The 16,152-nt window shown below is 45.7% G+C and overlaps 1 non-coding gene across 1 annotated transcript; it reads left to right on the top strand.

The window, feature by feature from the left end:
* Window positions 1-13,895: 13,895 nt before the first annotated feature.
* Window positions 13,896-13,977, top strand: trnas-gcu (transfer RNA serine (anticodon GCU)). The gene has a single exon. It is a non-coding gene; the product is annotated as a tRNA-Ser (tRNA).
* The last annotated feature ends 2,175 nt before the right edge of the window (window positions 13,978-16,152 follow it).

The raw sequence follows: 16,152 nt of genomic DNA, 5'->3' as shown, positions 1-16,152 counted from the left end.
TTTGATTGTTTGAAATATCCAACTAGATCGCTGATGCCCTTGAAGGAAGCAAACAGCCATCCTTACCCTGGTCTAGGTTACATGAAACTCCAGACCCACAACAATATGGTTAACTGTTAACTGCCTCTTGGCAATTAGTGATGGGTAATAAATGCAGGCTAAGCCAGTTATACTCTCATCCCGTGAATGAATACTGTAAAAACATTGACTACTGATATCTTTATATGACATTGGCATCCCTCTTACCCGTGACCAGACCATCAATTTCTCCAATCCGCCAGCATTCCTTACACCTTCCAGCCATACCCCTCACCCTAAAAGGGGCATACTGTCTCTGGGCTCTTGATATCTCATTTTCTAAGGCTTCCCGCTTCTGAGCTGGCCCCTTATCTGTGAATATCGATTCCAATCCAGTTTGGATTGTCATAGAGATGTGCAGCATGGAAACATACCCTTTGGTCCACCTCATCCATGCCGACTAGATATCCCAACCCAATCCAATCCCACCTGCCAGCATCCTGCCCATTTCCCTCCAAACCCTTCCTATTCATGCACTCATCCAAATGCCTCTTAAATGTTGCAATTGTACCAGCTTCCACCACTTCCTCTGGCAGCTCATTCCATACACGTACCACCCTCTGTGTGAAATATTGTCCCTTCAGTCACTATTATATCCTTCCCCTCTCACCCCAAACCTATATCCTCTCGTTCTGGACTCTCGGACCCTAGGGAAAAGACTTTGTCCATTTACCCAATCCAAGTTCTTGCCTAATATAATCAAATTAGCCTTCCTCCAATTTAAAACATTATCTTTTAGATCCACTTCATCCATTTCCATCTCTGTTTTAAAACTAATAAAATTATGATTACTTGTTCCAAAGTGCTTCCCCACTGATAACTCAATCTCCTGCCCTACCTCATTTCTCACGGGTAGGTCAAGTTTATGTCCTTCTCTGTGATGGAGAGCATTGGACAAGCAACTGCAGCTTTGTGACTGTTAGTGGTTTCAACAGAATCTATGACTCACTGGTCTGAATCTAAGAATAATTTGTCTTAGTGACGTTTTCATTGAATGTGACAGACGGATTGTCTGTACGAGGCTGAGCAAGTTTCTGGTGCTATCTTATCAAACTCACCTCATTAACTACCCACTCCACCCCATGGTGTCCCTCTTATTCAATACCAGCCCGATTCTCACACCCATCATGGCTGGAGGTACTCACCATCGCTCGGATGCCCCTGGATATTCCGTGATCTCTGGCACTGGTGCCATCTTCAAAAGGCCAATGGGCAGACGGTTGAGCTTTCTTAGTTAGAAGTTGCCCTGCACTGTTTACCCTGAGCATGGCAGATAAAGGACAATTACAACACGGTTTTTTGGACAGGGGTTTGGAAGTCCTGGTGGATGGGCTAGTACAGAGGAAGACCATTCTCTTCCCAGAGGGACCCACACCACCAGACCCCCTGAGCATCGTCCGAGCTCACCACCTAGCTCAGTGCTGTGTCTGCGGTCTGAGGAAATGTCCAGCAATACAGGACAAGCATCAGTAACCTTCCCCACTCTGTCAGAATAAGGGTCACTGTATTCTCTCTGCTCCCTCGCACTCACTGTATATTTGTTATAACACCGACCACCGAACTTGGCTCATGCTCCACCACTCTCACTCTTGCACCTTCTCTCCCTCTCTCTCTCTCTCTCCAAATTTTCCTCCACTATACCACCCACACTAATAACAGAACATGGCCATAACACAATGGACTAACTCCCTCCTGACACCTCACCATTTCCCCTGCCACACCTACACCAGAACTAAGAGCAGGGCCACCCACTGCAACCTTCCCTCCCTCCCTCCCTTTGTACCATTCCAGGAGAAACAGACTGGAATAGGACAGAAATGTTCAAGCCGGGTGGTGGAGTGCCCGATATCCGCTCCCTCATCCCACCACCACCCCCCACCCCGCCACCACCACATGGGGAGGACCCTGCTACGAGTTGGAGAGGACCGGGATGCCTCGCGTGGAGATTCTGAAACATCCACATCTCACCAAACGAGTAAGGAGCAATGTTCAGCGAAGGGCAATTCTCACTTTAAACCCACTGGCAGTTCCGTTTCCCCCGGCACAACTTAGAAGCCGTGTCCCTGATGCCATCTCTTTTTTTGTGTCGAGCTGGTATAAATGGAAACTCCGCCATCTCGGTGGCCGGAGGGTGGGCTCACAACACATCGTCGCCCCTACCTCCCAGGAAGGGAGCACGGAGGCTCCCTCCTATACCTCCTCCTGTAAAAAGCTCAGATACTGAAAATAATCTGTGACATTTACTGCTCTCCTCACTTGTTCTGCCATGTCAAATAATCTGTCCTCATATACATCCAGCATCTGTGCTCCTGCAGCCCTTTTATAACGGTACAGATATTTTATATTGTCTGTCAATATTATTCCTACCAAAGTGCATCATCTCACACTGCTCTGCATTGATGCTCATCTGCCATAAAACAGCACACTCCACCAATTTGTCACTGCCCTTTTGGAGTTCCACACTGTCCTCCACACACTTTACAATTCTTCCAGGTTTGGTTTCGGCAAGCATTGAAATTGTCTTACAATCACACTCCACTCATACTTACTGACTCTCTCACTAGTGTGAACAAGCACAATACAAAAATACACACCAAGAACAGACTGAAAAAAACTGACACATACCAGAGTCCAAGTGATATATTGACAAAGTTACCAGAGCAAACCTGTCTGTATTAGTGTCAGTGTATGAGCGAGTGTCTCTATGTCTCTGTGTTCGTGTGTGTTTATCTGTGTGTATCAGTGTGGGGCGAGTCTGGCAGCCGCTGTGGTGTTAATGTGATGTACTATCCCCCTGACATGAGTTTCTGAGGAAGGGGTACTCAACCCAAAACATTAACTTCCGTTTCTGCCCCCAGATGGTAACAGCCTTGCTGAGCTTTCTGTCGCACTCAGTCTCTGCTGGTCTCCCCACCCCTCTGTACAGGCGGTAATGGAGGGCGAAAATCATAGGGATTCAGTTTCGGAAGGACAGAGGGAATGTATCAGCTCACAGCACCATCCAAACTGAGAGCACCATCAACACACATATATCCACACACACACACTACAAACACGCACACACACAGACATGTACACACATAGAGCTGCACACAGACACTCATGCACAGATACGCAATACTCATAGCCACCCCCACACACACTTACACACACACTACAAACGCGTGCACACACAGAGAGACGTGCACACAGACATTTACAGCTTCACACAGACACTCACATACAGATACACATACCTATAGCTACCCTACACACGCACTTACAAACGCACACACACCCAGACGCAGAGAGCCACACACACAAAGAGACATACACATGCCCATGACACACACACACACGCACACAAAATGCTTACACTCATGCAGATATATATACATACATGCACACATACGTATGCACTCACAGACACACACACACACCCGCAGAACACATACAGACACAGATTTCATTCGTTTCTTCATTCCAACCCCCCACTAGATGTTATCCCACATCCATCCTTCCAACTCGGCACCTCCCTCTTGAACTGTGCTACCTGTCCGTCTTCATTCCCACTATCCACTTCACTCTTTGCTCCAAACTATCACCTTCACTCCACCATCTTTTAATTGTCGCCTTCCCAGCTGCCTTACCCAAGCACCATCCCCTTCCATTTATCGTTCGGCCCACATGGTCCACAAGCCTCGTTACTAGTGATGAGATTATGCTCGAAATTCCAACTTTCATGCTCCTTGGATGCTGCCTGAAAGTCTGTGCTTTTCCAGCACCACACTCTTTGACATAGACACACACGCTCACACAGACACAGAACCACACACACAGACACACACACACACACAAACACAAAGACAGCCATGCTTCCCACATACGAAAACATCCACACTCCCCACACAGAGACACCCACACTGCCCACACACACACACACATACTCACACACAGACAGGCATACACACTCAAACAAACATGCACACGAATACACATAGACACCCACCCTCCCCACAAATGTACATGTACTCTCATACACGGACAGACACACTCAGCCAGACATACAACTAACACATATGCAGACACGCAAAAAGCACATGTACGTACATACATGCACAAAGGAACACACAGACAGAAACACAGACGCACACACACAGGCACACAGATACATACTGATATGCACATACACAGGCACACAGACAGAGGCATACACACATTGACACATAGAAAACACCCTTACAAGCCCCCTACACACAGACAACCACACTCCTCACACACACGCAGAAACACTGATACACAGAGACACACAATCACTCGCACACACACACAAAACAAGCAAATATTATCACACAGACACACAGAGATGGACAGAGAAATGCACACAGCTACGCACACCAAGATAGACATACAGGCATGCACACACAGAGGCAGACATACATTGACACATGTACACACTGAATCCATTGAATCGGATTCCGTGAAAAGCAGAAGCCGATGAAATGAAAAGCGCCATGAGAGCGAAATATAACATTATATGCGAGGAAGTTGTTTTCCGGACTCGAGGAGAGTGCACAATGCTGTTTCCAGGGATCAATATCTGGATAAGTAGACAGAATTAGCATTGGCTGTTATTGTACTGCATCTTTTGTGCAATGTTGCAAAAGCACAGGCCTTTTCTATAGAGGGGACAACTTCAAAATCCTCAATGATGCAATTCACACAAATGTGGTGAACAACAAAGCAACCGCAGAAACTCGTGTTACGTCATGGGGCAAACGCCCCGGCTCAACCTTTGCTCAAATTCGCTCTCTGTCAAATTCCTGAGTCAGAGATTCGAACACTGAATGGTCTATGTTAATAAACACTGCTCGAATCTCACAACTTCAGTATTTAATACGCCCCTCCATGCAGGTCAGACAACAGTAATTGCTCCCTCACTGTGTTACTTCAGCACATGTAGAGAAAAAATAAACATGAGAACAACAGTCACGTATGATTTGACCCGATGCACACCTCTTCCCACCCTACCTCTTGCATTACACCTCTTCCCACCCTACCTCTTGCAAAAATGCCATCCCGTATTCCCAATTCCTCCGCCTCCGCCGGACCAGTTCCCAGGAGGACCAGTTCCACCACAAAACACACGAGATGGCCTCCTTCTTTAGAGACTGCAATTTCCCTTCCCACGTGGTTATAGATGCCCTCCAACGCATCTCGTCTACGTTCCGGACCTCCGCCCTCAGACCGCATCCCTCCAACCGTAACAAGGACAGAACGCCCATGGTGCTCACCTTCCACCCTACAAACCTTCGCATAAACCAAATCATCCACTGTTATTTCTGCCACCTCCAAACAGACCCCACCACCAGGGATATATTTCCCTCCCCACCCTCCGTGACTACCTGGTCAGGTCCACGCCCCCCTACAACCCACCCTCCAATCCTGGCACTTTCCCTGCCACCGCAGGAACTGGAAAACCTGCACCATACCTCCTCCCTCACCTCTCTCCAAGGCCCTAAAGGAGCCTTCCACATCCATCAAAGTTTTATTTGCACATCCACTAATATCATTTATTATATCCGTTGCTCCCGATGCGGTCTCCTCTATATTGGGGAGACTGGGCGCCTCCTAGCAGAGCGCTTTAAGGAACATCTCCGGGACACCCGCACCACTCAACCACACCGCCCTGTGGCCCAACATTTCAACTCCCCCTCCTACTCTGCCGAGTACATGGAGGTTCTGGGCCTCCTTTACCGCCGCTCCCTCACCACCAGAGGCCTGGAGGAAGAACGCCTCATCTTCCGCCTCGGAAGACTTCAACCCCAGGGCATCAATGTGGACTTCAACAGCTTCCTCATTTCCCCGTCCCCCACCTCGCCCTAGTTCTAGACTTCCAGATCAGCACTGTCCCCATGACTTGTCCGGACTTGTCCTACCTGCCTAGCTCCTTTTTCACCTACCCACCCAACCCTCTCATCCCTGACCTTTCACCTTAATTCCAACACCCAATCACGCTTGGTACTCTACGCTACTTTCTCCCCACCCCCACCCTCCTCTAGCCTATCTCTCCACGCTTAAGGTTCACTGCCTTTATTCCTAATGAAGGGATTCTGCCTGAAACGTCGATTTCGAAGCTACTCGGATGCTGCCAGAACTGTTGTGCTGTTGCAGCACCACTAATCCAGAATCTGGTTTCCAGCATCTGCAGTCATTGTTTTTACCGCCTTGCAGTTCTTCCCCACACTGTGTCACATAGCAGGATCCTCCGGTGAAATGAACAGTCGTGAATGACATGTGGTTCAGTTTGTTGGAGACAGCATTTCGAGACAGACACAATTCCCTATTATTAGAACAAGCAGCACTGATGATGAATAACCTCAGAGAGAAGCAAGCAATAGAGATTTGTCATGGACTCGATGGGCTGAACGGCTCTGCCTTCCCTCTCCCCGTCTCTGTGACAGAGTGGCTGAGGGAGAAATAATGGTTCCTTTCTAATCCTCCCTTCCGCTTTGGACTGCCTGCAGCCCCGCAGCTCCTGGTTGTGGGGATGGTTCTCAGTGAGTGAGGGTTTCATTCGGAGTCGCATCATCTGGGACAGTTGGGACTCAGATGTTAACTGATGCCCGATTGCAGCAAAGAAGCCGACGCCTCTGAAACAAAAGCCTTTCTGCAGGATTGTTCTGCGAAGATTGATTCTGAACATCAAATGGGCAGCACAAAAATGCATTTATTTGAATTTTACTGAGGGAAGAGAGTCCACAGCCCATTTCTCTCTTTCCCACCAGCTCAGCACCTTTCTCTCTCTCTCAAATAAATGATATTTGGAGGAAGTTCGCAATCAATGTTGCTAAGTTCCAGCGGCACTCTTGCACCTGCCTGTGCCCGTGAGAGGAAGCTTCAGAGCATATCCGCATTGACATCCCGTCATAATGCCTGCAAGTGGAGTGAAATGGCTGAAGACTCTGCCAATAGAGACAGCTCAGTCCCCGGGGATGGGATAAACAGCACCGTCTCGGTGGGAACATTCTGCAGATCAGACACAGTCCACTTTATCATTCAGATCATACCAGAGTGAGAGCGCTCGAGAAGACCAAGCAGTCACTCGTACCTGTGCCAACTCGGGAGTTGCAAATGATTGGTGAAAGTGGAAAGTGGAATTGTTCACGTTTCAAGTGTTTGCGTGCAGCAGGAAGCAGAAGACGTGACTCAGTGAGGTTATTGAGATCTGACGACAGAAGCAGCAAATAAGTTGTACAGCACAGAGGAGAGCTTTGAAGTATTGAATTCTGGTTGATGGGACAATCATGTTTTTACTCTGCCATGCTGCTACAGAAGAAACTATGTCAGTGTCTCTCAGCATTGTGATGTCACAGGCAATTATCGCCGTTATACTGCAGGGAATTCCTTTTTCCAGTGTGAGGGCAGTCCATATGTAAAGGTGTAGCTTATATATCGAATCCTTTCACATAAATAATTGCACTGCACCTCAGTGTGTTGTGCTGTCTCCTTTCCACGCTAACTGTCATTGCACCTGCACTGAAGTTGATTTTCTCCTTCTCCAAGACTTTTACAGTCTGGGTGATGTGGGGCAGTTGTACTGATCCATCTTCTGAAAGAATTTTCCACTTCACTTCAGCCCTCCCTAACTTCGCTAACTGATACCATTATCGTTGTTTAGATGGTAAGCGCTCGTCTCAGATGAAGCCTGCCCTCACCCAAAATAAATGGAAAACGCAGTCACACTGTGATCTCTGCAAGCGAGGGATATTTTCACTCTAAGGTCATTGATAATTCCAAGGATAAGGTTAGGGCTGCAGATGTTATAGATTAGAGTTGGTAGTGTGATGCTGGAAAATCACAGCAGATCAGGTAGCATCCGAGGAGGAGGAGAATTCAAGGTTCAGGCTTAAGCCCTTCATCTGGAATAAGGCTAGTGAGACGGGCTGAGAGATAAATGGAAATGGTGTGGGGTTAAGGGGAAATAGCTGGAAAGCAATAGATGGATGAATAGGAGGGAGAAGAAAATAGGTCAGAAATAGCAGTGATGGAATGGGTCGAGAGGACGGTGCCGAGTTGAAGGCTTGTGCTTGGGGGAGGGGAAATGAGCTAACTGTTCAAATTCACATTTATCCCGTGTGGCGTTAGGGTCCAAAGCCGGAATGTGTGGCGTCCCTCCTCCAGGCGTTGGATGCTAATGGTTTGGCAGTGGAGGAGTTCCAAGACCTGTATGTCTTTGTCGGGGTAGGAGGGGGAGTTGAAGTATTCAGCCACGGGACGGTGAAGTTGGTGGGTGCGGGTGTCCAAGAGATGTTCTCTGAAATGATCTGCAAGAAGGTTTCCTGTCTCCCTGATGTAGAGGAGACCACACTCGGCACAACGGATTCAGAAGATGACATTGGTCGCTGTACAGGTGAATTTCTAATGGATGTGGAATGATCCATTCGGGCCTTGGCTGAGGTGAGGCGAGTGGTGTGGGTGCTAGTTTCACCCTTCCTTTGGTGGCAGTGAAAGTTTCCAGGACAGGGTTGTGGGCTGGTGGGGGGATGTGTGGACCTGAAGAGGGGGTCATGGAGGGAATAGTCTTTACGGTATGTTGGCAGGGGTGGGCAGTGAAATATATCTCTGGTGGTGGTGTCTGTTTGGAGGTGGCATCAGTAGCAGAATATGATGCGTTTATGCAGAGTTTGATGGGGTGTAAGGTGAGCATCAGGTGGTTCTGTACTTGCTGCGTTGAGAGGCGTGGCTTCAAGGGTGGTGGTGTGTGAAATGGAGGTGATGAACTCGAGGGCGCTGTCAACCACGTGGGAAGGCAATTTGTGATCGTGGAAGAAGGAGACCAACTGGCTCTTACTGAGGTGTAATTGGTCATCCTGGGAACAGATGTGCTGGAGGTGGAGGAATTGGGAATAAGGAATGGCGTTCTTACACGAGATATTTTGGAGGAGATGTAGTCTAGGTACATGTGGGAGTCGATGGGCTTGCGGAATATGTCTGTAATTAGACAGTCGCCAGAGTCGGTGATGGAGAGGTCCCGGAAGGTGAGGGAAGTTGCGAAGATGATTCGGATAAATTTGAGGTCGGAGTGGAAGGTGTTGGTAAAGTTGGTGAGCAATTCAACCTCCTCGTTGGAGCATCAAGTGGCCCCAAACATTCATCAATGAAGCGGAGGAACAGGATGAGGATGGTGCCTGTGTAATTGCGAAAGATGGACAGTTCCGCGTATCTGACAAACAGACAGGCATAACTAGGTCCTATGTGGGTGCCCGTGGCTACCAGTTTTGATGGAGGAAGTGGGAGAATTGGAAAGAGAAGTTGTTGATTGTGAGGACCAGTTCAGCCAGGTGCATGAGGATGTCGGTGGAAAGGTACTGTTTGGGATGGTGTGAGATTAAGAAATGGAAGGCTTGTAGACTTCTGTCATGGTCGCTGGATTTGTACAGGGACTGGATGTCCATGGTGAAGATGACGCTTTGGGGGCCAGGGAAACGAAATTCTTGGAGGGGGTGAAGTGCATAGGGGTGTCACGAATGTAAGTGGGCATTTCCTGAATTGGGGAGAGAGGATTGTGTCGAGGTAGGAAGTGATTATTCGGATGGGACAGGCTCAGGATGAGACAATAGGTCGACTGGGGCAGTCAGGTTTTTGAATCTTAGGAAGGAGGTAGATTCGGGGAGTGCGCGGTTCACGGACAATGAGTTTGGAGGTTGGAGATGGGAGATGCCCAGAGGTGGTGAGATTGGGAATGGTCTGGGAGATGATGGTTTGGTGAGGGGAGGAGAGTTTGTGATCGTGGTCTGTAGGAGGAGGTGCCTGCGAGTTGGCACCTGGCTTCAGACTGGTTCATCTGCCCGACTCACAAGCCTAATTCCTGATGAATGACTTATGCCTAAATCGTCCATTCTCCTGCTCCTCGGATGTTGACTGACCTGCTGTGCTTTTCCAGTACAACACTCTCCACTCATTCATTATTACTATCTCATTTCACACTACCAGGTCCATGCTGTGTGTTTGATTCTAATGAGCACTGTTATCATGGACTGCGACAAAATCTGCCAGTATGAAACAAAAACAGAAATTGCTGTAAGATCATAGTTGTGCTGGCAGCATCTGTACGGATGAATCACAGTTAACGTTTACCATCCATTGGGTCCGTCTCTCTACAGATGCTGCCAGACGTCCTGAAATATTCCAGCAACGTCTGTTTTTGTTTAATTTTCAACATCAGCATTTTTTTCGTTTTTGTTTTCTTAATTTCTGGCAATATGATGTGCCTAAATATTATGTTAAATGTTTTAAATATGACTGCGACGGAATGGTCAGATTCCACCAGCCGGCTACTTTTGTTTGTTTCACGTGACCAATGCCTTTCCACTTGGTCACCACGCCCTACAGCTGCAATGCATATAAATTGACAAAATTGTGGCATTCTCTCGGATTGGTAATCACGAGCGAGATTGATTGAAATTATTCAAAACTTAAGATAAACTGATAAAATACTGGATATAAAACAGGAAACTGAAAGGGGAAGAGAGAAGAGTGAATGATAATTTTTTGACAAATCTGAAATATAATTGCTCAAGATTCAGAAAGTGCTTTCATCCACAAACATGCCGCAAATTGGAATGTAATGTTTGGGACAACCAATGCAAGCAGATTGAAAAATCTTAGTTTTAAAGTCTTGTTGCAACTGTTTTGGTTATAATGAACGTACCATGGGATTCAGTGCTGTAATGGTCCCTAAAATGGAAAAGGAAATCCTTGCCTTCGAGGGTACGTGGGGAATGTTCACTAACTCATCCCAGTAATGGCAGGACTGTCCTCTGGAAGCGTATGAGTAAAATTATTCAATGTTCCATGGAGTTTGGAATGAGTGGTGAAGGGAATGTCTCCATTCACAAATTAATCATTCAGTAGAATTCAATACAGGGACCCATGAAATGATGAACAAATTGAACAAGAACACGGACATACGATACACAATAGCTACGACAATTACTATGTGAAAACTGTTGATTTCACATTCACGGTGGCCTTTAGTGATAGCATTTGCTGTCCAGAACCAGTCTGCACTGGAATGACGGGAGACACCCTATGAAGTATTTGAACTTCAGTCGCCTTTAGAAATAGCTGAGACTGACTCAGGACAGGGAAATTTAGAGATGTTGGCCTTACAAACCTTTCAGACATTCCGTAGAAGAATAAAGGAATTGATAGATAAGTTTCGTCTCCATGGAGACGATGTTCATGAACTGGATAGATCGTAATTTACCTTATTGGAGTTCATAAATAGAAACGTCATATTTAAAAAGCAAAGAGTTCATAGTGTAACTGTAAAATCTTTAGGACACACTCAGTGTGAGCATTGTGTGTAATTCTTGTCCTCATTCTCTACCAAAAAACATGTAAAGAAGTGAGAAAGGGCACAGATGCTGTTTCCTGGATAGCAAGATATTAGAAAGCCAAGTGACGTTGTTTACTGAGACAGAACAATATCAGAAAAGATACAACCGGTTTCATCGGGATGATAGAAAGAATGAAGGAGTAAATTCACGAAATTTGGAGATGCTGGAGCAGAAACACGCAAGTTTGATGTAAACAAATGAGATTTTCACATAACGCGAGATTTGAATGAGTAAATCGGGGAAATTCCCTCTTTCTAGTGAATCAATAACTTTGGTTAGAGCTTGAAAACCATTAGTGAATGATTAAGAAAATTTTGGATGAGGGTTTCTTCCACTCAATAGAGATATTTAAATCGTGAGCGACTTTCCAGAAATAAAACGTAGAAGCTGACTTCAGAGTGTTTTAAAAGATACACGAACAAACGTACAAATTTACCATTTAGAGAAAGTCAATGTGGTTGCGTAACAATTTCCAATTTGGTTGACTTCAGACACAAAGAAATTTCATGAACACGTACAACTGAATAAGACTGAGTAGAAAGAGTTCATGGATTGTTAAGATGTGGCGTATTATTCAAGGTGAAACTCTGTAAATGGAGCTGATGTCCTAAAATAACTGCAGACGGAAGTTATATCCTAATGAGTAGGAATTAAATCGTCAATTGGAGACGCAACACCTACTTTAAAGATTTGACCACATTCACGTGACGTTATGTACATTTCGTACATTCTTAACTCCACCCAAGAAATCCACCAAGAAGACTTTGTCCTTTTGTGTTGTTAACCATATGTACTTCTCTGCAGCACACCAATTAAGATAAAATATGCTCAGACCAAAATTCAGTTCAATACAATATTCAAACGGTCATATATAATTTCTTTTTTTATTATTGCAAAAACCTTTGTGAGTTTGCAACAAACTGTGTAACATGAAACCAGTTCAACATCTGTTATCCTGGAATTGAAAGCAGTGCACATGGGAAACGTTATCCATCTGATGAAAAATCACCTTTGGCTCTTTCTCCACATACGTCTCTTCACGTAGTAGATACTTGCAGTATGTTTGTAGATCAAGGAGTCATGATCCAGAAAAGGTCGTTTCTCAATTCACAAACACGGGTATTTTCCCATAAACTTGGCTTTGCTCAATATCACCTTCTGTCCGTATCCCTCAACACGACGACAAATTGAAGCTGCTCCATGTGAGTCTCAAAATTAAAACTTCGGCACAGCACAGCCCACTGTACTGGAACAGAGATACCGTGCACTGGTCACCTTCAGCACAGGAGCAACAAATTAATGCTTACCTCCACATTCCTGGTTTTACCTGAACGTTTGGGAAACCGAGTTTCTCTGATTCCATGGCTAGTAACGGGGATTATATGATCATCTTCACCAGTGGTTCTGTCCCCGAGTGAGGACAGTGGTGAGGTACTCATTTTAAAGATGGGTAGATTGATGAAATGTACAAATCTTTTGCCTTCACTAACCCATGAGCTTTCTATTTTGTTTTGCATCTGTAGAAATCTTAAAATCTTCATCTTGAACAGACTCAATGACAGATCTCCATTGTGTCTCTGGCATAAAGTTTCAAAGTGTAAACCCCCTCTGAATTCTTCCACCGCAGTCTGCTGTTTGGGAAGTGTTCCTGCTGTGGGAAATGCACTTCCCCGTGTGTCACCTGCTGCTCCCAGCATGCGCACTGGCACTGCACTCATTTTCCTTCTGACACTTGCTCACTGTGTTGCTGTGATCATACAGTGACTTGGTGTCGCACGGACCAGGAAAATGATACAGATCACGGTTTTTGCATTGTTGAGTTCAATTGTCAGCTTAGCCTTATTTTAGATTTTGAAATTGTCTGTTCTGTACACAAGTGCGTGTCAAAAACATCTGAGCGGAAGTTAGGTGTTCCGAATAATGACATTGAGCACTATGCACTCTCCTCCAGTCTGGAAAACAATTCCTCACAGGCAATTTAATAGACAATAGACAGCAGGTGCAGGAGTAGGCCATTCTGCCCTTCGAGGCAGCACCACCATTCATTATGATCATGGCTGAACATCCTCAATCTGTATCCTGTTCCTGCCTTATCCCCATTACCCTTGATTCCACTATCCTTAAGAGCTCTATCCAACTCTTTATTGAAAGAACACCTCCTGCTGTCTCGGGTTCTTCATTCCGTTGACTTCAAATCTTCATAGAATTCAACAGACCTTGTTACATATTCATTTCCTCATTTTTGTTCAGATCACTGTGTGCATAGTGTGACAGTGGGAAGTGCACTTGCCCCACAACCCAGGGGTCAGACCATAGACTTGGAACCGTACTGTGTTATTTATCATTTTACCAACACCAGGGAGAAATATCTGCTGCTCTGCATAATTTACCCAATTCAATTATTCATAAGGTCATAGCCGTTCGAGCCTCTGTGACGAGGTGGCCGAGAGGTTAAGGCGATGGACTGCTAATCCATTGTGCTCTGCACGCGTGGGTTCAAATCCCACTCTCGTCGCTGTCATCAACGGCATTTTCGTGGTGCTGTTTTCAGATGATCACAGCTGACATATTGAAACTGGAACGCAAATGGTCAGTTTATGTGCATTTACGCTATTACAAAACTTCAAAGAATGGTCTGAGCCTGTTGACTAAACTGTATTGAGATGTAGGTTGCATTGGGATAATGAAAGGGAGCGCGGTTTCCTTTTGCAAATCAAGTTGCTGTGAACGTTTTTTCGTATGAAAGACATCCAGGAAAATCAAATAACGAGAGCTGCGAAGTGCATGTTTATGCAAAGGAATTCTTAATGAACGTTTTGTCAGATGAAATCTGAAGGAGGTTGAGAAGAAGTCATTCATCCTGGTGAGAAGAGCACAGCGAGACAGCACAAAATAATGGCGATTTTTCAAAGGTGCAGGGCGTGGGTGTAGGGGCACTGAGAACTGGCTGTAAATGCACAGTGGAGAATTGCAAATGTGGGTGCCGTGCATGGGCACGGTAAGACTTACACATTGGTCTCGCCCTCGCCCCTTGCTCTCGCCATTGATGAATGCTGGACATAAGGCACAGATAAACACAAGATGTGGGAAGCAAGCTCCCTCTCGTTATGCACACACTGGATGCATCACATTGAACTATGAACAACTGGAGAAATCAGCATGTTACCTTTAGGGAGTGAAACTAAACTGTGGATCAATAACCGCAGATTCATGCAACATAAACATGAAAAATAATTTAAAATGTAGGGTGTGGGTTTGATTGCTCAGCTGTAGCTTTGATATCCAGACGTTTCATTACTTGGCTAGGTAACATCATCATCAGTGGCGACCTCCAAGTGAAGCGAATCTGTTGTCTCCTGCTTTCTATTTATATCTTTCTCCTCGATGGGGTTCCTGGGGTTTGTGGTGATGTCATTTCCTGTTCGTTTTCTGAGGGGTTGATAGATGGCATCGAGATCTATGTGTTTGTTTATGGCGTTGTGGTTGTAGTGCCAGGCCTCTATGAATTCTCGGGCGTGTCTTTGATTAGCCTGTCCCAGGATAGATGGGTTGTCCCAGTCGAAATGGTGTTTTTTCTAATCCGTGTGTCGGGCTACGAGGGAGAGAAGGTCGTGTCTTTTTTTGGATAGCATGGAATTTTGTAGATGACGTTGGTTTTGTCTGTGGATTGTTCTGGTTCTTTTAAGTTTGTTAGTTTTTGTTTGAGAGTGTTGGTGGGTTTGTGTGCTACTAGGATTCCGAGGGGTCTTAGTAATCTGGCTATCATGTCTGAAACTTCTTTGATGGATGGTAAGGTGGTTATGGTTTCTGGCTGTGTTTGGTCTGCTTGTCGTGGTTTGTTCTTGAGGAATGTGTGGACTGTATTTTTTGAGTATCTGTTCTTCTCGAATACAATGTAAAGGTGGTTTTCCTCTGTTTTCCGAAGTTCGTCTGTGCTGCAGTGTGTGGTGGTTCGTTGGAATACTGTTCTGACGCAGCTTCGTTTGTGTGTGATGGGATGGTTACTGGTGTAGTTAAGTATTTGGTCAGTGTTTGTCGGTTTTCTGTATGCACAGGTTTGTAGTTCTCCGTTGTCCTTTCTTTCTACTGTGTCATTCAGGAATGCGAGTTTGTTGTCGGTTTCTTCCTCCTTGTTGAACTTTATGCCTGTGAGAGTGTTGTTGATGATGTTAAATGTCTTTACTATCTTGTTTCGTTTTGTGATGACAAAGGTGTCATCTGCGTAGCGGACCCAGATTTTGGTTTGATTGTTGCTACGGCTGTTTGTTCTTGTCTTTGCATGACCGCTTCTGCTATGAATCCTGATAGCGGAGATCCCATGGATGGGCCATTGGGGGTTTGTTTGTAGACTATGTTGTTGAAAGTGAAGTGGGTGGTGAGGCACAGGTCCACAAGCTTCATGATGTTTTCGTTGGTAATGTGATTGATGGTGTTTGGTGTGTGTGACGGTCTCTTCTAAAAGTGTGTTTCCTTTGCCAGGTCAATGTTGATGAAGGTGAACAGTGCTATTATGTCGAATGAGACCATTGCTTCCCCTTCCTCTACTTTGGTGTTTTTGATGATTTTTAGGAATTCCTGGGTGGAGTGGATGGAGTGCTGTGACTCTTCTATGAGGTATTTCAGTATTGCGTGTAGTGCTTTGTCCAGTCTGTCAGTTGGTGTTCCGGGTAAAACAAGGTTCCGAGCAAAC

This window comes from Chiloscyllium punctatum, chromosome 29 (genome assembly GCF_047496795.1).
Source record: "Chiloscyllium punctatum isolate Juve2018m chromosome 29, sChiPun1.3, whole genome shotgun sequence".
Classification (NCBI taxonomy): domain Eukaryota; kingdom Metazoa; phylum Chordata; class Chondrichthyes; order Orectolobiformes; family Hemiscylliidae; genus Chiloscyllium; species Chiloscyllium punctatum.
This window is presented reverse-complemented; position numbering and strand designations above follow the sequence as displayed.